Genomic DNA, 23,784 nt, shown 5'->3' on the forward strand with positions numbered 1-23,784 from the left:
GGCTGGGGCTTTGGGCATTAGCAGACATACTATATGTCAATATCGATGTGTGATAGATCAAAATGACTCTTCTCACAGCCAGGGAGCAAAAAAGGAATGCAGGAGACAGGGCCAGCAATTCCCCTGAGACATTCCTCAGTGGTCTGTACTGTCTTTAGAGACCTTCCATTTGCCTCCTGTGAACCACACCTCTAGCTCCACGATACACCAAGTCTGAAAATCTTTGTTCTACTCTCTGAGCCCCCCATGGATAGAACTATTTTAAACATACTTGATGACCAAGTATGGATTAGAAAAACAGGTTCAATATTTTTTCCTCCACAGGGAAATTATGCCCTGGAAATGGCTTGATTTATTATCAGCTGTCTCCTGCTGTGAAGCCAGCATTTTCAGAGATTGATCCTCAAATAAATGAAGTCTGGTCAATCTTCATGAAATTATGTTGTAAAGTTGACCTAATTTTAATAGTTAAAACCAACTACTGAGGCCTGGTGAGATGGTTCAGTGGTTAGGAGTAGTAGCTGTTCTTCTAGGGGACCCACATTCTATTGGCAACATCTACACAGGTGACTTACAACTGTCTTTAACTCCAGACCCAGGGGATCTAACAACCTCCTCTGGCCTGTACTAGTCCTGCACAAACGGTGCACACATATACATACATGCAGCCAAAACATATATACACAATAACTAATAAAAGAAAAATTAGGAAAAAATAACTTAATCGCATAAAATATCACAGCACTGTAGACTTGTGTAGCAGTGGAAAGACGGTATAGGTGGTGAGGTATTGGACCAGAAGGAAGATTTGAAAAACATTTTGAACATTTTTCTTTGTTTGAGGCTTGAGAAAGTTTTACATACACACTTATCTTTTGGACTTGGTTGCACACTTCTGGGGTCATGGTTCACTGAAACATGAGGTTGGAGAACTGCCTGCCTTCCTTCTGGCCCCTTTTTCTCACTGCACTTCACTTACCAACCCTTGCTGAAGGTGTCTAGTGCAACATCCACACCATGTTCTTTCACTCCTGGGCTAAGCCTTTGGGGCTGGGAAGCCTTTACTTCCTTTTTTCCTTTCTTTCTTTCCTTTTTAAATTTAAATTTGAAACAAGGTTGTTTTACAAGTCAATCCCAGTTCCCTCACACTTCCATCCTCCCCTATCACCCCCACCAAACTCCAGCCCATCCCATTTCTGCTCCCCAGGTAGGATGAGGCCTTCCATGGGAAGTCTCAAATCTGTCATATCATTAGGAGCAGGGCCCAGGCCCTCCCCCATGTGTCTAGGCTGAGGCAGCATCCCTCTATGTGGGATGGTCTCCCAAAGTCCATTTGTACACTAGGGATAAATATTGATCCACTACAAGAGGCCCCATAGACTGCCAATTCCTCCTAACACCCATGTTCAGGGAGTCTGAGTCAGTCCTATGCTGGATTCCCAGCTATCAGACTGGGATGCATGAGCTCCCCCATGTTCAGGTCAGCTGTTTATGTGGCTTTCTCCAGCCTGGTCTTAACCCTTTGCTCATCACTTCTCCCTCTCTGCAACTGGATTCTAAGAGTTTGGCTCAGTGTTTAGTTGTGGGTGTCTGATTTTGCTTTCATCAGCTACTAGATGAAGGCTCTAGGATGGCATTTAAGATAGTCATCAATCTCATTATCAGGGAAGGGCATTTAAGGTAGCCTCTCCACTATTGCTTAGATTCTTAGTTGGGGTCATCCTTATAGATCTCTGGGCATTTCCCTAGTGCCATATTTCTCCTTAAATCTATAATGGCTCCTTCTATTATGGTATCTCTTTTCTTGTTCTCCTCTTTTCTTTCCCTGTATCAATCTTCCTGTTCCATCATGCCCACCTCTCCCATCCTCTTCTCCCCTTCTCTTTTTCTTAATTCCCTCTCCCCTCCCTCCATGCTCCCAATTTGCTCCGGAGATCTTGTCCCTTTACCTTTCTCCAGGAGACCATGTATGTCTCTCTCTTGGTTTCCTAGATTTTCTGCTGGTGTGAATTGTAGGCTGGGAATCCTTTGCTCTATCTATGTCTAAATCCATATATAAGTGTGACTGGGTTTTCTCACTCAGGATAGTCTCTTCTAGTTCCATCCATTTCCCTGCAAATTTCAGGATTCCATTGTGTTTTTCCTCTGAGTAGCACTCCACTGTGTAAATGTACCACATCTTCATTATCCATTCTTCAGTTGAGGGGCATCTAGGTTGCTTCCAGGTTCTGGCTATTACAAATAATTCTGCTATGAACATAGTTGAACAGATGTCCTTGTTCTGTGAATGTGTATCTTTTGGGTATATGCCTAAGAGTGGAATTACTGAATCTTGAGGTAGACTAATTGCCATTTTCCTGAGGAACCACCATATTGATTTCCAAAGTGGCTGTATGAGTTTTCACTCCCACCAGCAGTGGAGGAGTGTTCCCCTTTCTCCATATCCTCTTCAGCATAAACTCTCTTTGGTGTTTTTGTTGTATCTTCATTTTCATTGAATTCTAGAAAGTTTTAAATTTCTTTATTTCTTCATTGACCCAGGAATGGTGCAATTGGGCATTGTTCAATTTCCATAAGTTTGTAGGTTTTCTACAATTTGTGTTGTTGAGTTCTAACTTTAAAGCATGGTGGTCTGATAAGATACAGGGGGTTATTCCAATTTTTTGTACCTATTGAGGTTTAGTATATTGCTGAGTATGTGGTCGATTTTAGAGAAGGTTCCACGTGGCACTGAGAAGAAGGTATATTCTTTTGTGTTTGGATGGAATGTGCTATAGATGTCTGTTAAACCCAATTGGGTCATAACTTCTGTTAGTTCCTTTGTTTCTTTGTTAAGTTTCTGTCTGGTGGACCTGTCTTGTGTTGAGAGTGGGGTGTTGAAATCTGCCACTATAAGTGTGTGAGATTTTATGTGAAATTTGAGTTTTAGTAATGTTTCTTTTACACATGTGGTGCCTTTGTATTTGGGGCATAGATGTTCAGAATTAAGACTCATCTTGATGGTTTTCTCCTGTGATTAATAAGAAATGACCTTCTTCGTCTCTTTTGATCGATTTTAGTTTAAAGTCTAATTTGTTAGATATAAGTATTGCCACACCAGCTTGTTTCTTGGGTCCATTTGATTGGAAAGTAATTTCCCAACCCTTAACTCTGAGGTGACATCTGTCTTTGAAGTTGAGGTGCGTTTCTTGCATACAGCAGAAGGGTGGATTTTGTCTTCATATCCATTCTTTTAACCTGTGTCTTTTTATAGGCAAATTAAGACCATTAATATTGAGGGATATTAATGACCATTGATTGTTAATTCTTGCTTGTTTTGGATTTGGTAGTGGTGGTGGTGGTAGTATTGTGTGTGGATTTTCCCCCATTTTTCTTTTGGCTGTTGGTAAAGTAGGATTATCTATTGCCTATGTTTTTGTGGGTGTAGTTAATTTCCTTGGGTTGGAGTTTTCCTTCCAGAACTTTTTGTAGAGCTGGATTAATTGATGTTTGTTGTTTAAATTTGGTTTTGTCATGTATTATCTTGGTTTCTCCATCAATAGTGTTTGAAAACTTTGCTGGATATAGTAATCTGGGCTGGCATCCATGATCTCTTAGTTTTGGCAGAATATCTATCCAGGATCTTCTGGCCTTCAGAGTTTCCATGGAGAAGTCAGGTGTAATTCTGATAGGCTTGCCTTCATATGTTACTTGGCCTTTTTCCTTTGCTTTTCTTAATATTCTTTCTCTATTTTGTATGTTTGGTATTTTGATTATTATGTGGTGAGGGGATTTTCTTTTGTGGTCCACTCTATTTGGTGTTCTGTAAGCTTCTTGTATTTTCATTGGCATATCTTTCTTTAGGTTGGGAAAGTTTTCTTCTATGGTTGGGTTGAATATATTTTCTGCACCTTTGAGTTGGGTTTCTTCATTTTTTATATGCTTATTATTCTTAAGTTTTGCCTTTTCACCGTGTCCCATATTTCCTGGATATTTTGTGTCAGGGATTTGTTGGACTTAAGATTTTCTTTGGTCAATGAATCTATTTCTCCTAGTGTATCTTCAATGCCTGAGATTCTGTCTTCCATCTCTTGTATTCAGTTGGTTATGCTTGCATTTGTAGTTCCTAATCATTTGCCTAACTTTTCTATTTCCAGCATTCCTCAGACTATGTGGGTTTTTGTTGTTGTTGTTGTTTTGTTGTTTGTTTCTTTGTGTTTTTGTTTGTTTTTGTTTTGTCTCTATTTCAGCTTTCAAACCTTGCACTGCTCGGATTATTTCTTGTAATTTTTGGTTTGTCTTTTCCTCCTTGAATTTTTTCGTCCAATCCTTTAAGGGATTTCCTCATTACCTCATCAAGCGTCTCTTTCATCATCATAAAGTTATTTTAAGGGTTATTTTCTTCTGCTTCATCTGTCTTGGGATGCTTAGGTCTTGCTGGTGGTATCATATTGATCTTTCTGTTGTTGACTGTGTTCTTATACTGTCGTCTACCTACCCCTTCTTCCAGAGCATACTGGCAGGGTCTCCCCCTCTTCTGGTGGGTGCAGGAGTAAGGTTCTCTTCTGGTGGGTGCAAGCAGTTACAATATTCTGATGGCTCTCCTCTTCCAGTGTGTGGAGGTGGGACTAGGGTACTGGCAGACTCCAGATGGGCCGGTCCTGGGGCGGGCTCCCCTTCACAAAATTCTCAGACCTCAGGACACTCCAAGCAGGGCACTGCCTTTTCTTTTTTTGACCACCAGTTAATCATCGCTTCGAAAGATACTTGAAAGTAATGTACTTTTAAGAGTCAGTTTGGCTGTCACCTGATGGGAAATATCCTTCTGTATTAATGTTTTTTCTTATTGATTGATGAATACAACACTGATTGGCTGATTGGCTAGGCAGGAAGTATAGGCAGGGCTAGGAGATAAGAATGCTGGGAAATGTAGGCAGACTGAGTTGTCATGAAGAGCCCAGGAAGAGAGGACCCACCAGGCATTCTCTGTTAACCCATGGTAAGATCACATGGAAATACATAGTTTGGTAGAAATGGATTAATAATTAAGACAGAGCTAGCCCAAGCCACCAGCCAACAGTTTTATAACTAATATAGTGTCTGTGTGCTTATTTGGGCCAACATGGCGGCAGGACCAGGCAGCCAGGACAAAGAACCTCTTGTTTCAGTCACCTCTCCTGTGTAGCTTTTCCTTACCTTGACCAATATTACCACCCATTGCAGGGACAACTGGCCATTGTAATTACTATTACGAATATATTTCTGAAGCCATACTGCTATGCCTCATGTTTCTTGTTAAAGATTTATTTTTATTTTATGTATGAGTGTTTGCACTGTGTCTGGGCAGCACATGTGTGCCAGATACCCTCTGAGGTCAGAAGAGGACATCAGATCTCCTCGAGCTGGAATTATAGGTGGTTGTGAGCCAACATGTAGGGGACAGGAACTGAATTTAGGTCCTCTGGAAGAACAGCCATTACTCTTACCTGCTGAGTCATCTTTCCAAGTCCTCATGTTTCTTTTTTAAATGCAAATACCTATTTCTTGCTACCAAGAGGCAAACAGCCTTCGGGCAGCTGTTTGGATTCTTTTAAAGATTTGGAACTTCAGCTTTTCGTTTAGTTTTTCCAGTAGCTCTTGGCTCCTTCCAATAAATCCCACTTTTGTATTTGAGTTAGTTGAAGTCACTTCCTATTATACATGACTGTAGAATCATAACTATTGCATCAGTGTCTGAACAGAAGGGACTCAGGTCAGACCTCTTAGAGGCAAACCAAAGAATTCGTTTGTCCAGCACTACTGAGAGGGGTATGTTGCTCCTGGGAGCTTATTCAGTCAGGTGGCTAAAAGGGTATTTTCTACAGTGGGCCAAGGACAACTCTTCAGACTTCATTATGGCCTGAAAGCTTTCTTTAAAAAGAAAAACAGAAGCAAAGACCCCACACCATGCCTCATGGCCAGGTGGGCAGAACACAACCAAATTGCACTGAGCAGAAGCCAGCCCTGTGCCTATGGTGCCGGGCCCTTGGGCACCATTATGATCTCTTTGTGATGAGGAACCATGGTCCAACCTAGCATCATGGCAACCTGAGTGGGACAAGGAGACCCACGAGTAGGTCTAGGACTCTATACCCTGGACTCCAAGGAGAAAACACCTGCCCACGTGGTGCTGTGTGCCCCCAGCCAGATGGGCACTATTAAAGAAAGCATAGGTATGGAATGGTGTGATGAGAGAGAGAGAGAGAGAGAGAGAGAGAGAGAGAGAGAGAGAGAGAGAATGAGATGGTTTGGGTTCTGTGGACAGAGGAAGGGAGTGGGTTGAGATGGTGAGGAAGCTGACCCCTTGACCAGAAAACCCTACACTTTGTCTGGGCATCCCAGCAGAGATGACCCTGCTGATGAGAACACAGGCAGCCAACCCCAAGAATGTGCCTAGCCCCCCCCATCTGCCACATGGAGGGGAGAGATGCCCTTCCCCCTCTCCCACCCATTAACACCTAAGGTAGGTGGGAGAATCTACCCAAGGTAACAAGAGTAGGAGAGCTGTTCCTGCCCCCCACAAGCTGCAACACTCAGGGGAGCAGGCCCTCCCTGCACCTCACCTGGGTAGCACAACAAAGCCAACTTTATTGGCAGAGGCGTGGGGCAGCCAGTCCCAACGTTGTAAGCATGTGAGAGCTGTTCCCATTACTCTGTTATGTGTAGATATGGGAGGGTGAGAGATGCCCCCTTTACCCCTTACTCCTTGCCCCTTAACACCTGCCACGGAAGAGAGAGCTGACCTCCTTACCAGCTGGGGAATGGGTTCTGCCTCTTGCTTAGGCGAACAGCAGAGCAGCCCAGTGGTTGGAGGTGAGGGTGAGCCTTCGCCAGTGTTATAGTAAAGGAGAGCTGTCCCGTTACACATGGGACAGTGCGGTAGCATGGGTGGAGGAGACATGCTCCTCCCACCTCCCACGCATCCACACCTGACACAGGAGGAGGAGCTGGCCCTGGGGTCACAAGAGTGGGACGGCTGTCCCTTTCCCCCACCAGTTCCAGTACTCAGGAGAATGGCCCCTGAACCTGTCTGGGCAACACATTAGAGCTGGCTGCAATGGTGTAGGTGTGGGAGAGCCAACCCTGAGCGGTACAAGCAGGAGAACCGGCCACACCCCTTGCTCACTGCTGCAAGAGGTGAGATTGGGGTGATAGATTATTTATGACTTATTAAAGCTTGCCTGAGGGCATAGAAAACAAAGCTAGCCACAAGCCATAGAGCCAGGCAATAGTGATACACACCTTTAATTCCAGCAGCCATACTAGTTAGTCATAGGGCCGGGCACATACCTTTAATCCCAGGACTCAAGAGACAAGCAGATGGATCTCTGTTAGTTCAAGGCCACACTAGTCCTAAAGAGAAACACCGCACACAAAGGTGATCTCAGCACTTGGGGTCACACGCCTGTAATCTCAGGATCTGAGTGGTATAAAAAGAAGAGGCAGCAGTCTGGGATTGCGGTCTGAGGTTTGGTGGAGAGATTTATTTTCCGCCACACTGAGGAGAGGACAGCCATTTCAGTCTGAGGTAGCGGTGAGAGCTAATGGCTGGCTGCTTTGCTTTTCTGATCTTCACCTTGAAGCCTGAACCCAGATAACTATTTCTGGGTCTTTTATTTTTCATGCTACATGAGACAACCAGGACAACACTGGAGATCTCACCCCATTGGTGAGGACAGGGGAGTACTGGCTGGTGGACCAACCCTACAGCTACCCAGGCCCAGATCCAGGGTTATGATTGGCCTGCCCCAACATCCATCCCATCTATGATCTCGGGAGCATGTGAAGGGTCCTGACACACAGACCCAAGGCTGCAGGGTCTCCACAAGACAGGGTGGCAGCAGGATGTCCAGGAAGAGTCCTAATGAGGGCCAGCGCCGACAGTGCAGGAGGACCCAGAGGCAGGTAAAGATGTATGGGCAAAGGGGTTTACGGGGTGACTCAGTGTGCCTCACTGCAGCTTCCATGTGGAGACTTTTAGTTTCTTCCTTTTAAATTTCTTTTCCTTTTTTTCTCTTAAATTTTATTTGGGGAGGGGGTGCAGGGCACAGGGCAGATGTGAAAGTATGGGGAAATGGATGGGATCAAGGTACATGATAAGACACATAGAACAAATAAAAAGAGAACCAGATATATGAAAATATTCAATTATTCATGTCCTGATGCATGTTCACATGCTAGTGCTTAATTCCCATTCACTATATCTATCTCCTCAAGTATTTGTCATTCCTTCCTGGTGAAAACTTCCAAAGTTCTTCCTACTAGTTTTTGAAATGTCTAGTATATTATTATCTAGATAGGGGATATTCCCCAAAACACTTTAACAATTTTTTTATTTGTTAGTCAGATTTATAATTATAAATTCAATTCTTGGAGTATTAGGAGATCAAAAGGTAGCTTTGGTAATTAGAAAGAAACATCCCAAATTATAAGAGGATAAAGGTGTACGGCAGCCGTGGGAATGTCTGGATAGTCCACACCCGATGTCTCAGTGTGGAGGCTACGGCCTGGCAGGGAACGCTTGTCCTACTTTAAGACTGTCCTAGGATGAACTCATCAAGGTGATGAGTTTACCACCATTTCTCTATACTTCTCTCCTCTCTGCCAGGACTCATTTTGTAACAATATGCGATCAACCACTACTGGGTATCATCCGAGACTTGCATTCTTTGCAATTATGCAGGCTTAGACACTAAACTAAAACTAATTAATTGCAATTAGAGAGTTGAAGGATTGTCTACTTTTGTAGGATAAAAGTATATGTCAGCAAATACACCAAGTAAAGGCTACTCTCACTGTTTTCTTGTGTGATGATGCAGAGATGTACTGGTTTGAGCAACAGGGCCATAGCCAGTAAATGGTCCCACCTCTGTCACACAACGCTTCCTTTCTCTCTCTCAAGAAAATACACTGAAATGTAGTCATGCAGTGCTCCTGTAGTAACCTTATATTTTCTCTGATTTATTTTTAAAAGTAAATGGTTTTCAAATGTTGATAATTCTACCCTGATTGGTGTTAGGCTGGTTACAAAATATCAGTATGTCATGTTGGGAATGTAAATATTGGAAGGAAAATGTTTGTGTTAATTATTAACTAAATTTAGAAGAGTTTTCTAGTGGTTTTAGAATTACTATAATCAATTTAGCATTTTCTTGTCAGTTCAAACAAGAGGTACAGAACCCTAATTTAGTAGTGCCAAGAGTGAACTGGAATAATCAACTCACTGAAAACTGATAAACCATTTACATCATCTAAAAACCTTTTGTCTTGCATCCACTTTGCAGATTTGGACAAGTTTCTCCAATTGGGTTAAATAAACAAAGCATTAGTAAGTCCTAATAGCTTTTGATAACCAAATCAACTGAGTAATTTTTGGTTGGTTTTTTTTTTTTTTCTTTTGAGATATTTCTAGCTCTCCAGGACTTACTCTCATATTGCAGGTCTGATGCTCAACTATGGATGCCATGCAAAACTTGCTGTTGTCTCTTTTTAATATCTGTCCTGCAATTTTTGCCTCTAGAATAACAAACCTATTTCTGAAAAAGTATTTTTCCTGCCAGTATTTTACAGAATATGCACAAATTAGGTCCTAAAGTTTAGAGTAATATGCTACTTTGATTATACCTTGCAGAGAGGGTTGGGGTTCTGTAAAGTCTTTGAAAATACATCTATGAGTTTTTGTCCTCCATGCAAGGAATTGCCTAGGAACAGAGAAATGAATTAGAGATGGCACGACTTCCTTTGCTGAACATTTCCTATTTTTCAGAGGTTTGTTTTGCAACTTTAATGTTATTAATCTACATAACCTTTTACTTTCATTCAGAATTTATACCGGAATCAAGCTAATAAATTAAAGATGAGTTATTCATTGTTGATGGTTTAACATAGACCTAGCAAGTTAATCCTAATGTGCTTGCTACTAGGGTTTTACAATTTTTATTATTATTATTATTTTTTCTGCCTCGTAGCTGTAGTTAGGCAGCAGCAATAAATCAGAACAAAGAAATGAAGATATTGGGGCTTTAGGGGAAACATGTATTAGAAAGAAAAAAAATTGGCTTGGCACTACGGGCTGTATTGCATTCAGATGAATTTCAGAGATACAGGAGTAAGAAAAAGCTAACAAATAAATTGCATAAATAATCTGAGAAAGAGCAAATCTGCACAGACCCCAAGTAACCCTGTAAGCTACATCAGCAGGACTTTCTAATTCCTGTCCACACAGACCAAACAGGTATGCTGGACTTAAATAAATAGCCAGGAGAAATGGGCACGTGGCTAATGCTGCGAAAGTGGGGGGAACAGATAAAGCTCTTTAAATCAGCCCCAAGGATTGGCATAATAGAAGTCAGTGGGGGGGACCTAATATAGCATCATCTATGAATAGGACTTTATTGCCACTTCAGGCACTGATATTGCAAACACATGCTAAGACAACCAAAACCAGGAGCCTCACGATGCAACTCCTGCCTGAGAATGCACATCTCTGATCCAGGCAGTTCACACTGGCAGCCTGAATGCAGGGACACAAGAAGAGGTGTTCAAATAAAGCTGAGTATATGAATAGGACACTTCATGGAAGGTGGTGTTGCTAGGAACAAGGGCAGACAGCTTGAGCAGGATGCAGAGGGCACACAGAAGAATAGGATAAAAGGGCCTTTGCTTAGACTCCTAAATGGTACCTGAACTCAGAGAACCTTGTGTTTTGGAAGCCCTGTAGATAAACTGCTTTTGTGAGCCCCAAACTTGTTTTTGAAGTTTACACATGCCTTCCTTGTCTCTGGTACTTGAACTTGTGCCTATTTTTATCTTTGATGTCCCTAAGCCCCCTTTTCATCTGTTCACTTGACTAGCTATTCCCTGACCCTGCATCCTGTCTCCTTCAGGCCCTGATCCTCACTGGCCCCTCCAGTTCAATGACATTTCCCTTTTCCCCCTAGTGCTTGGGAGCGAGCCCAGAGCCTGGCGCATGCTCGGCAAGTGCTCTACCACAGGACTACCTCCGGAACCCTCATTACCTTTGCAAATCTCCTCCTCCTCGATTGTTCCAGCAAGGCATACTGGACAGGGCATCTGTGATAAGACACTAGTAGTTGTCTCTGATGGGTGGTGACCTTGATAATGACGACAACGTCCCAGACAGCCTGGCTAAGCTCTGTACATTGTCATTAAAAATGATACCTGGCATGGTGTTACACACTTACTGTTCCAGAACTTGGTAGGCTGAGGCCTGAGGATTGGGAGTTCAAGGCAGCCTGGACTGTGTCTCAATAAACATAAGCAAAGGAAAGGATGAGGGGATATTTTTTTTTGTATCATGGGTTTTCAGTAACTGAGGGCAGACAGAGGTTACCTTGTTTTATCTCTTTGCTTTGCCTCTTTCATTAACGAAGTTAAATGTTTTGGTGATGCATTCATGCCACAGTGCATGTGTAGAGGTCAAAAGACAACTGGAAAGAGTCAGTGCTCTTCTTCTACTGTATGACTTCTGGGGATTGAACTCAGGTCATCAGGCTTGGCAGCAAGCACCCTTACACTCTGAGCCATCTAGCCAGCCCTTCCTTTACTTCTTCACCAACTGAGAGCAAAGCATGGGCTTTGACTTCAAAATTCATGATGATCAGGTGATTAAGTGTAAAATTAGAATGTTCAATAACAGGGAAAATTTTAAAAGACAGTAACAGAAAATTTACACACCAGCACACGATTTCTTAAAAATTAAATGGATGCTAATTGATGCAAAAATTCAAAGGTAGATGAGAAAGACCACTTCTAGTCAAGAGTTGTCAGACAAAGCTGAAGATTTAGACTTGAGCTCTTGTGGGGTGTCTAAGGTTCCAGCTCAGACAAAGGAAAAAGAAAATATTCTATAGCTTGGATACTAGTGAGCAGCTGCCAAGGACCCATCACCCTTGACATGGAGCGTTTCCTATAGCCTTTTGTGCTTCCTCCTGTGAAGGGATGTGTTTCCCCAGGATCTCGAACCCCATTCTGGGTGAGTCTAAACAAACAATGTTTCTCTTGGCGCATGAAGGGACAGCAAGAGTCTGTCTGCAGGCCTGCGCAGGAGCTGAGAAGTCTGCACTCCTCAAGCAGACTACTGCTAACTCTAGGCTCTTCCCAGCCTTTGGTCAGATGCTAACTTCATTTCAATACTGCACTGTCAGGACTTCATTTATTTGTCCTCCTGCCATGTCCCCAAATCTCTCTTGCATAAACGATTTACTATTTGTCCCTAAAGCCGAAGATTTTATGCCTTGTCTCTTTCGATAAGAGGATATTGCAGCTGCTTCCTTTTGTACTCTGGATGGTTTTTATTTTGTTAATTTGAAGTTCAGCAGAGTAACTAGTTCAGTGAAGAGAAGAAAACCTAAGGTTCAGCCCTTGGAATGGCTAAGACAGTCAATCTTCTCAGACCCGTTATCACCAGGACCCTGTTGAATTTGCTCCCCTAATGTAAGGAAGCAAACTGTGTTTCTTAAAATAGGTTTTTACATTTTCTTAGCTCTCCAAATGAAATGCATTTAATGACAGGGTACTTAAAGTACTTAAGATTAAGTTAAGAATGGAAATGTACAAGTCTTAAGGGGTGGTGTTTTTTTTCCATTAAAATAAAAAGTGGGGGCAATTCTTCCTGGATGTACCCTAATGTAGGAATGTAGAGTTCTATATTTAAGGCAGGATTATGAGATTTAAATTTCTCTGTAGTTTCTTTTCAGGTGGCACTTGGGATATTAATTTATCACACAAAAATATGGGTCACTAGAGTAACTTGAAAAATACAAAACCAAAACAAACACAATCTACAGATTTACTAATTTAATTCACCGATGTGCTGTCCAAACTCAGACGAGATCACTTAAGTCTCCTCCAGGCTGGCTGTTGCATGTGCAGAAGAGAGCTGACCCTTGAATCTTCTTTGTCTCATAATATTTCCTTTGGGATCAGGGACCATATTGCTTATCCCATTATCCATCCCAGAACACTTCACTCACTGGCATTTCTCTTATTCTCAAAGGTTCTAGAGTGGTGATCCCAGGAAACAGCGATAAGAAAGAACTTAGTTAGTAGCTTGGTGTGGGTGTCAGCACTGCATGATATGCAAGGAGAAAAGTGGCAGAGAAGCTGTTGGGATTCTTCTGAGGCACAGTGCAGGCAGATTCCCTCCATTTCCATGAGTTACAGCACTGTTCAAGAATGATTTGGCTTTTGTACATAAAACCTTAGGCCTATATTAATGTTTTTATCTCCCAAACATTCCACAGTAATTTAAATTCCAACATAGTCTTCAAATTCAAAACCAGACAGATAAATCTGGTAAAAACAAATAAGGACACAAGGAATTTGGTTAACATAATTAAAAAAACTAAACATCTTAGATGCATAGAATTTTATAGCTGGTAGATAGAAAATCCATAGCTTTATATAAACAAAGGGCCCCTTTACAAAAGTTATATTTTATGACATTAAATCCACATGCACACACGCACACACACACACCCCCCTATTTGAAAATTTTAAAATCAGACTTATAAGTGATGTGTTTACTACTCTAGCTGGTGGTGTGAACCTGGGAGACCAGGGCCTAAAATGAGGCAGACTAAAGTCTCACACAACAGCCAACTTTATTCAGAGCATCAGACAGTTTATACTCTGAGGGTTAAAAAGTCACCTGAGTAAAATGTACATTCACAAGGACAAGCCACATGTGGTAAACATGTTTTTGCATCGAGGCCTGTGAACAACAGTAGCTGAAGTAAACTCACTCCTACCTACCACCCCTGGGAGGAGCACAGAGACACCTTCCAAGAACAACCTGTGCTTTGAAGAAACTGAGGCCGCAAGACTTTGGAGTTTTCTCACAAGCACTCAGAATTCTTGACTCCATTCTTGGACCATGTTCTGACAGTGATGCTTGGATTAAGAAGAAGAAAAACTGGTGAGATCAAAGAGCTTAGGTAACATAGATAAGAAAGGGAAATGAGGGGCTGCAGAGGTAGCTCAGCGGTTAAGAGCGCTGGCTGCTTTTCCAGAGAACCAGGGTTCAATTCCCAGCATTTACATAGCAGTTCAAAACTGTCTAACTTTAGTTCCAGGGGATCCGACACCCTCACACAGACATACATGCAGGCAAAACACAAACGCACAGAAAACAAAAATAATTTTTTAAAGAGAGGAAAATGAATATAACAGATAAGGGAAGGGCAATAAAATTAACAATTACAATTTACTTGTTTCTAGACATTAGTAGCTCATGTGTGTAATCCCAGTCCTTGGGAGGCAGAGGCAGGAAAATTCCACAAGTTCGAGGTCAACCTAGTCTACAGAGGGAGTCCCAGGCCAGTCAGGGATACATAGTGAGATCCTGTCTCAAAAACACCTTCTGCTTTGGTTGAGGAAGTTTCTTTTTACAGTGGGTAGTAGTTAACGCAGAGACATAAATGGTCAAAGCGCTGAGAATAATCCACTCAGTGCTCAGCACTGGTGGGACTTCCACACCAGCCTCTCATCACTCAAACCCCGGGGAACCCCGGAAGAGGGGGCAGGAAGAGTGTGAGAGCCCAGGAGAGTGCCGTGAATGCTGTCCTCCAGTGTGACATTGCACAGCAGCTGTGCCAGAGGAAGCCAGGACAAATTCCAGTGCAGATGGTGGAGGGGCCCTAAAGAGGCTCTACTGTCAGTCGGCTGAGGCTGCCGAGGTGGCAGAGCCCTCTCCTTTGAGGATGTGGTTGCTTATACTCCAGTGGGTGGCCACATACCCACGGACAACCCTAATTGGACTTGGGGATTTATTAATAAGAGAATGAAAATAAAAATGAGAAGAGGCTATGAATCTGTGAGGGAGATGGGTTTCCGGGCACTAGGGGAAGTTAGAGTGTGGTAGTGGTAGAGGGATGTGGACAATATACATCGTATAAACATGTGGAATTGCCAAAGAATAAGAAACATTATTTAAAAATAGTTACCTTTATATTCAAAAAACTTTTGTATACTTATTCAAGGCACTACAGGTAAACATATAGTTATTTTATATGTGGGTGGTAGTTACTGTTCAAGATATAATATATCTTTACAAAGTTTTCTCTCCAGAATAAAGTGAGGATCTCAATAATCTTTTCCTATAAAAAGATTTGCTATAATCCTTCATTTTACTGAAGTTATTCTGATCACTAATTAACATAAAGTAGTTTACATACAAACTTTAGTCTAATTTAGACTCATGGGAGCTTTAGAAGGCAAAATGAATCTGACAACACTGTCCCATTTTATAGAAGAGAAAATAAATAATTACAGGAGAAATGAGAATGCTTGCCTAAATTAGCAGAATCAACAATTAGCGATTGCTCTGGAAGAAACACAAATGTATTGTTCTGTTCTCCTGTGTCTGTTGTTATATATACTTTCATGATCTCAATCAAAATTATGAATGCTCTCTATTTTCGGGGAATTGGTACTGATACATTGAACATCTTTAATTATATGTAACATCTCCATTGAATACTTAAGCATTAAAACTTAAATGGTAAAACTGAAAGCTTTCCCTAAAATAATCAGGAAAAGGCAAAAGTGCCAACTCTGATCACTTATTTTCGATATAGCACTGGAAGTCCTAGCCAAAGCAATCAGGCAAGAAAAAGGAGGGGCAGTCAAAGAGGAAAGGCAAAAACAAAATTGCTCTGCTTTTCTAAAGAAAAGTAGATTGATTGTATGATAAAGAAAACATACTTCTGGATATATTATACCACAAAAGTAGAGCAGGAGCTTGGATAGAGGTGTGCACACCTGTGTTTATCACAGCACTATCAGAGAGAGAGAGAGGTGTCATCCACAACAGCCAAGAGGTGAAAGCACTTAAATGTCCATCAACCGATTGACTAATAGATAAAGAAACTACAGTATTAAAAGGTGAGGAAGAAAGGTAGAAGATGGCACCCATGTATCAACTGCTGGATTTTCTTGAAAATAACTTGGTGGTACTTTAAAAACAGTTTTCCTATGGGGAAGTGACAACAGAAAAACAGTGACCAAAAGGGGGAAATGCTTACTAAGCAGAACCAGAAAGTCCAAAATGCATTCTAGAGCACTGATCCCCAGACAGGGAGTCTCTGTGCCCAAAGTGGAGTGAGAGCTACCAAGAAAGTTAGACCTCAGCTTCAGACAGGGAGAGAGTCAGAGAACTTCCACTCTACTCTCAGTACCAGATAATTTACAGAGGAGAGGGAGAGATAAAGTGAGAGACAGAGAGACACAAGAGAGACAGAGACTGACCACAACAGCGGAATCCAAAGGGGGAGTAATGGGGGATGTGAGCAAATGAACAGGACTCCTGGAGTCTGTATATTGCGGTTAGTGGCTAAGCTTCTCTTCTCAGCATTTGATTGCAGCGGCAGGGAGAAGACCTGGGCAGATCAGAGGCTCAGAGTAGCAGCAAGCCTCCCTCCCCTGCACAACCCACTCTGGTAACCCAGGCTACTATCAGAGAACTGTTCTGAGTCCTGGCTTACAAAATGCTCTGCCTGGACAGGGCAGACAGAGTCAGAGCTGCTCAGTGTTCCACACAGTGGTCTGCTGTTCTCTGAAGTGAGACTCCCTAACTCCTTTCAGGAATAGCAACTATGTAAAGACACTAGAGCACATACCGGCAAGAAGCTCACCAACGGCTCTTCCTAGGACCTAGAGGCTGAAATGACCTCAGGTTACAATTTCCACTGCTTGGGTCCTGAACCACATCCACCGATCTGAGAAAATCATACCAAGTTCAGAAGAGACCAAGCCAGACAAGAAAGCACATTGTGTAGAGATAGCCTCAGCATCTGCATCAGCGAGTGACAGCATAAAAACTCTCCACACCTCAGCTTGGGGGACCAGATACAGTCCAAACCTGCACATATGCAATCTAGGTCATCACAAAAGGACAGAGCATGTGCTTTATGCCAGTCTTATCAAATGCAATAAAACTGAAGTAGTCTTGAATTCTATCTGATTAAAACACCAAATTCAAAGTAAATGACAGGATGTCAAGAAGGCTTCGGTTTGTTGCCAAACCTGAGAACCTGAGTTTGATCCCCAAGACTTACATAATGGAAGGAGAGAGCTGATTCCTGCAAGTTGTCTAACCACACAATTACCGTGGTAGACTCATTCACATGCACACTCACACAGGTGTATACTCACACACATGCATATATACATAGTGAACAAATAAAAGTGTAACTGGGGATATATTTTTAAAAACAAAGCAAAGATACAACATACTGGAAACTGGGATACAATGAAAGTTTTAAGAGGGAAATTTACAGTTATAAATAACTAACGTAAAACTATCAGAAAGCTAGGCATGATGGTAGACACTTTTCATCCCACCACTCAGGAGGCAGAGGCAGGAAGATCTCTATGTTCCAGGACAGCCAGAGCTACATAGTGAGACACTGGAAAATGGCTCAGTATGTAAGAGTATGTACTGCTCTTGCAGAGGACTAATGTTCAGTCCCCAGCATCCCCATCAGGTAGCCTACAACCACCAATAACTCCAACTTTAGGGGAATCTGGTACCTCTGACCTCTTTCACTTGCATATATTCTCTCTCTCTCCCTCTCTCTCTCTTCATTAAAAAATATTTTTGAAAACCACTCAAATAAATACCTTAATTATGTACCTCAAAGTCTTAGAAAAACAAGAATAGGACAAATCTCAAATCAGTAGACATAAATAATAAAGATCAAAGCAGAAAATAATACAAGAAATGAAAAGAATCATACAGAAAACCAGCAAAACAGCTGTTTCTTCGAAAAGATTAACAAGATCGACAGACCCAAACTAACTAAAAGAGAGAATATTTATTTATGCTAATAAAATTAGGAGACATTAGAATAAACAACGAAATACAGAAAAATCAATACATACCTTTCAAAACCTCACAAGGGCGCCTTTGTCAATCAGCCCATCGTTGCTCTGGGTACCACAGACTCTGCTTTGCACTATGCAGACATTACCAACTGGTGCAACAAGGAAGCTCAGTGTGTCTGATGTGAATGTTGGCCTGGGAAGTACTTCGCATGCACAGCAACATCTCTAGTGCCTGATCTTTACTTCCACAGAGACCCGAGGAGACTGAGGAGGAGGAGCAGGCTGCTAAGAAGAAGTTTGTGACCCAGGAGGAATGGACCCAGGCCAATGGAACCAGTTCCTGAGTTCAATGCTGCTCAGGCAGAGGCGGCAGACTGGTCTGAGGATGTGCTGATGGATGCCCTCTGACCCCTTTCCTTCTGAAGACTGAAGTGCCCAGCCAGCCAATCAGGACTGGTCAGCAGCTTCCACATTGAAGGCCACTGAGTGGGTTGGAGTCACCACTGGGTAGGTCTCACCACTGAGTGGTCCTCACCACTAGGTAGGCCTCACGCTTACATTTGGTGCCTGTGTTCCCCATTGTGGTCTGAGCTGCACTGGGTCCCTATCCCTCATCTCCAGTCGGCTTGCAGCAGACTCACCTTCCAGATCATGATCGCTCAGCACACCATCCACCATCAACAATTGGGTAAGTCCCCTTTCAGTCGGTGTAAACATCTCCCTGAGTCAGAGGAAATGACAGTTGATTGTCCAGCACCCCTCTGGTATTCTTAGAGGTGGAGTTACCCCCTAGCCAAGTCCTTAAGACCACAGCTGACCCTATCCTACCACTCTTGAAATTGCAATTCTGGAGGTTCATTAGGCCCAACTGTGTCATTGCGCCCCTTCCTGCCCCTTCCCCCCCCCCCCCCCGAGCTGGCCAATTCCCTCAGCTCCCCTAGGCCCTTATGGCTTCTGCGACTCCATTCCTGACCCATTCCCGTGGATGAGATCCCTCTCAGAGCTTGGTTTCCGTCTACACCTTCTGGCCTACACCTTCTGGCCTAAACCCTGGTACCAGGGGCCAATTCTCTTCTGGCTTAGCTGGGCTAAGCTTGACCCCTGTTGAGTCTGAACAACTTGGTCCTCATTCAGTGATCTTCCCTGAGTCCCGGGGATGCTTTGACTACAGGCTGCAGTGACCTTTCCCTTCTCGTCCATGGGAATAATGTCATCCACACTCTACCATCCCCCTTGGGATGTCTCTTAGAGAACCTCCAGCCTCTACATCTGACACCTGAGCTGAAGGGCCCCAAACTTACTCGCTTATGCAATCAAATTTGGCCTAAATACCCATTAGATAACCAGTCCAAATGGCCACATAATGGCACCCTAGATCCCAATATTATTTGGGACCTTTACAACTACTGTGAGTGATCGAAGAAATGGAAGGAGATTTTCTATGTCCAGGCTTTCCCTCTGCTCTGCTCTAAGCCCTCTCTCTGTGCCTCATATTCTCCCACTCAACCCCTTTTATCTAGAAAGTCTGAACAAAGTGATCCCCTTTGAACAAAGGTGATCCCCTCAGCTCAGCCTCTTGCTCTGGTCCCTCTGATTTCCCTCTCTCCCTCCACAGTGACAAGTCACCCCAGCCAGCTTTCACTGGCACCCACCTTCAGCACTGAAGGACCGCCCGCCCGCCTCCCCCACCTAGACCAGCTACAGTTCTCCCCTTGCTGGAGGTTGTGGTGGTGGATGGCTTAGTCAAAGTTCATGTCCCCTTCTCATTAACTGAACTCTCCCAAATAGAGAAAAGATTGGGATCCTATAGTGCCAATCCTATTAAAGAATTCCAGTGCGTTACCCAATCGTACAAGCTTCCCTTCCATGATGTTTATATGATTCTTACTAACAGTCTGGGAACAGGTTAGGTCCTGTGCAGATGAAATCCACAGACTGACTACACCTACCCAGTTGGAGCTATGGTGGTCGGTCCCTGGCCAGGAGCCTGAATGGGATTACATTACCCCAAGGGGTATCCTAGCTAGGAAGTGACTTTTAACTTGCCTCCTGGCTGGTCTCTGTAAGGCGAGGCTGCTCTTAAAGCAGTGAATTGTGAAAAAGTCCAAAGGGTCATTCAGGAAAAGGAGGAAAACCCATCTCAATTTCTAGATTGCCTAATAAAGGGCCTCTTATAATACACCAATCTGGATCCTGAGACTCAAGATGGGAACCAACTCTTTATGACTTACTTTTCCCCCCGAAGTTACCCTGATATTAGGGCCAAACTTAGATGTCTAGAAAAGGGTCCCCCTGATGCCACAGTCAGAAGTCCTCAATGTGCCCTTCAAGGTGTACCATGGGAGGGATGAAAAGCCCCAGAACCAAAATACCACATGATGACTAAGACCTCTCAGCCAGCCAAAGTGAACGCCCAGGCTCCCAATGGACAAAGACTTTTATGTCCTTGTTTCAAATTAGGTCAGGAGGGTCACTGGGCTTGGGCCTGTCCAAAGCCTCATAAACCACGGGGACCATGTCCAAGGTGCCATTAAGAAGGGCACTGGGGCATTGGTTGTCCCCATGTTCCTGGCAGCATGGAGACATCAATCCCAAATTGCCCTTCAGCTGACCTCTTTGATCTGGCCATTAATGACTGAGGGGGCCCGGGCTCCCTTGGCCTGACCACCGCCATCTCTGACAGGGAGCCCCGGGTAGCTATGACAGATCAGGGTGATCCATCTCCTTCCTCCTGGACACTGGAGCCACTTTTTCGGTCCTGGGAACCCACCACTCCTTCCTGTTCCTCTATTGTCAGAGTAGGGGGACAGCTTTACCAGGCCCACCAAGCCCCACCACTTAGCTGTAACTTTAAGGGTATCCTCCTTACTCAGCCCTTCCTAGTGATACCAACTGTCCCCTCCCATTGTTGGGAAGGAACCTTTTAGCCAAAGTGGGAGCCCCTATTCCTTTTGCTCCCCCCATCCGCTTGGCCCCAGGCTCACCAGCTGTTCCCCTTCTCCTTCTCCAAACCACACAATCTGACACACTTCTTCCCTTACCGTCCTCTCAGGTAGATCCTCAGGTATGGAACACTCAAAACCCCTCTATAGCCAAACATCACAACCCTCTAATCATTCGACGACAAAACCCACCAAATATATAACCAAGGCTCAATACCCACTTCCACTCCGAAGTCTCTCATCTCTGTCCTCCTGAGAAAAAATCTACTCCTCACTTCTTCCTCCTTTAACATCCCTGTACTTGCAGTAAAAACAAACAAACAAACAAACAGAAACAATGGGTCCTACTGCCTGGTTCAGGATCTCTGACTTACTAACTCAGCAGTAGTTCCCCTTCATCCTGTCGTACCTAATCCTTATACTCTCCTCTCTGCCATCCCTTCAAAAACTTCTCATTTCCCGTCCTCGACCTCAAAGATGCCTTCTTTCCTATTCCCCTGGACCCAAGTCACAGGATATCTTTGCCTTTACTTGGACTGACCCAGACACACACATTTCTACCTAGCTCAATTGGACAGTGCTACCTCAAGGGTTCCAAGACAGCCCTCACTTATTTGGCCAGACCCTGGCCTCTGACTTATTGCCTTTGTCTCTTCCTAAATCCAAGCTTATACAGTACGTAGATGACATCTCTACTTAGTTAAACTTTCTGTGTAGGCGGGGATATAGGGTATCAGCCTCTAAGGTCCAGCTGTCCACTCCTCGGGTAACTTACCTAGGATTAACTATTACTCCCACTCATAAGGCCATTACCCCACCACAAAGGATAAAATCTTATCCTTCCTAGGAATGGCCAGCTTCTTACACTCTTGGATTCCTTCTTTCTCTCTTCTAGCCCTTGGTCCATCACATGGACCTCTCTTTGCACTTGTTACCAAGCCATTTCATCAGCTTCAGCAGGCCCTCTTTCAGGCTCCAGCCTTACATCTTTCAGACTTAACACATCCCTTCTCTCTCTATGTTACTGAAAAAGAGGAATACGACCTTGGGGTTCTGGGTCACCAACTGGGACCTTCCTTTTCACCTGTTGCATACTTATAAAAAAAAATCCAAGGGTGGGCACCTTGTCTGCGAGCTCTGGCTGCAGCTGAACTTCTCATATGTGACTCAAAGAAGTTAACCTTTGGGTCACCTATTACTGTCTTCTCTCCTCACAACCTGTCCCGTCTTCTCACATACAAGGGTCTCCAAACATTAACCCCCTCCTGAGTTCTCGTCCTTCAGGTAGCATTAGTAGAGGATACAATACTTACCATTCAGCCATGTCCACCTCTTAATATTTTAAGTCTTCTCCCCCGACCAATCTCAGAATGCTCCCCATCTCACTCTTGTATTGAGACCCTTGGAGTTGCTACCTCATCCTACACATACACAAGAGGGAGCTCTACCTCAGGCCACCTATACATGGTTCATGGATGGCAGCTCCTTCCTACATGAAGGAGTACGAAAAGCAGGCTATGCTATTGTCTCAGACACCAAAGTGGTTGAGGCACAGGCCCTTCCAGCTCAAACCAACAGGCTGAATGAATAGCCCAGATTGGATAAAACCCCTGCCATTGGCCCTTCTGTGACTAAGAGCCCTTCTAAAGAAGCCCCTCATTTCCCCTTTTGAGCTCATATATGGATGACCAATTATGCCTCCTGGCCTCGTGTCTCAGCCATCACCTCTCCCCGATCACCTTCTTACCCCTTGTTACACTGTCTTTGCACTCTTCTGAGGAACTTCACCCACCATCATCAGCCTCAGCCCCATCCTAATCCTTTCCCCTCCCCAATCAACATAGGAGACTTAGTTCTCCTCTCTCCTCCAGGTCACAATCCCCCTTCTCTTTCTCCAAAATGGATAGGGCCTTTCAGGGTCCTCCTTACCACCCTCAAGGGATTCCCCCCACTGGACTCATTTTCCTCATCTCAAACTGTTTATATCATTAGCCCAGGATAATCCTTCTTACATTTCAATCCCAAAAGGCCTTGTTCTCTTAAGTTTCAGAGAATACCAAGGTCGAGCCGCCTGTCTCCCGTCTCAGAAGAATGGGGTCTTACGCATCCTAAGACCCAAGGCCGACTCTATTGGCTCATGCCTTTTCTTCTACTCCCTTTGCTCCCCACCGCCAGTGGTGAACTCTATCTATGAGATTTGAGGGTCAGGAAACCTATACCTAGTAGTCCAACCAGACACTCACATAGTGAGGTCTGGAGGCTGCCCACTAGCTGGTTTAGAAAGGAGGTAGTTATCTCTGTAACACATAAATCCATTCCTGAAACACCTGCCCCAAGCTTCTTTTCTCTATGATCAGACTAGAGATTACTGTCAACACTGGCCAGAAACTTATGGAGGTTGCCCTTATTGGTCCTGTAAGAGACACAACGCATATTCAGGTACACAGTCTACCTTTTATGCAGAATGGGGAAATTTTTATATTCTAATTAAAGACCCATGGCACCCCAGATGGAAGACAGGGATCATTGGTAAACTTTACTACAGCAGTTATTACAGCCGCCCATCAGGCACACTCAAAATACAGAGGGTACACCTCCCACTCTCTCAAACCCTGAGTATAGACATGGTAGAAGAAGTGGTCCAAAGCTCCTCAAAGGTTACTTCCCTAATGTTACCCCTTTTTGATGATACTGACCCCATCTTCCCGTCACATCATCTCTTGCTTCAAACCTTAAACTCTTCATATTAGCTACTGAATAATGCCTTGCCTAACGAAAAATGCTGATTGTGTGTCCTTCCTGGGTCAAACTCACAACCACCATTTGTGGCCTCACCCACTGTCTTATCAGATTTTCCTATGTCGCAACATCTAAACTGCTCTGAGCCAAACATTGCTACCACCCTTTATCTCTTCCACATCTCTCTCTTCGGTATTGCAGACTGCTCTAACTCTGCAGGAACACACCTTGTGACCAC

At 43.7% G+C, this 23,784-nt stretch overlaps 1 pseudogene; it reads left to right on the plus strand.

Moving 5' to 3' along the window:
• The first annotated feature begins 6,902 nt into the window (after positions 1-6,902).
• The window catches only part of LOC127233900 (vacuole membrane protein 1-like), a 38,476-nt pseudogene continuing 21,594 nt past the window's right edge, over positions 6,903-23,784 (plus strand).

Source organism: Phodopus roborovskii, unplaced genomic scaffold (assembly GCF_943737965.1).
Source record: "Phodopus roborovskii unplaced genomic scaffold, PHOROB, whole genome shotgun sequence".
In the NCBI taxonomy this organism is placed as follows: domain Eukaryota; kingdom Metazoa; phylum Chordata; class Mammalia; order Rodentia; family Cricetidae; genus Phodopus; species Phodopus roborovskii.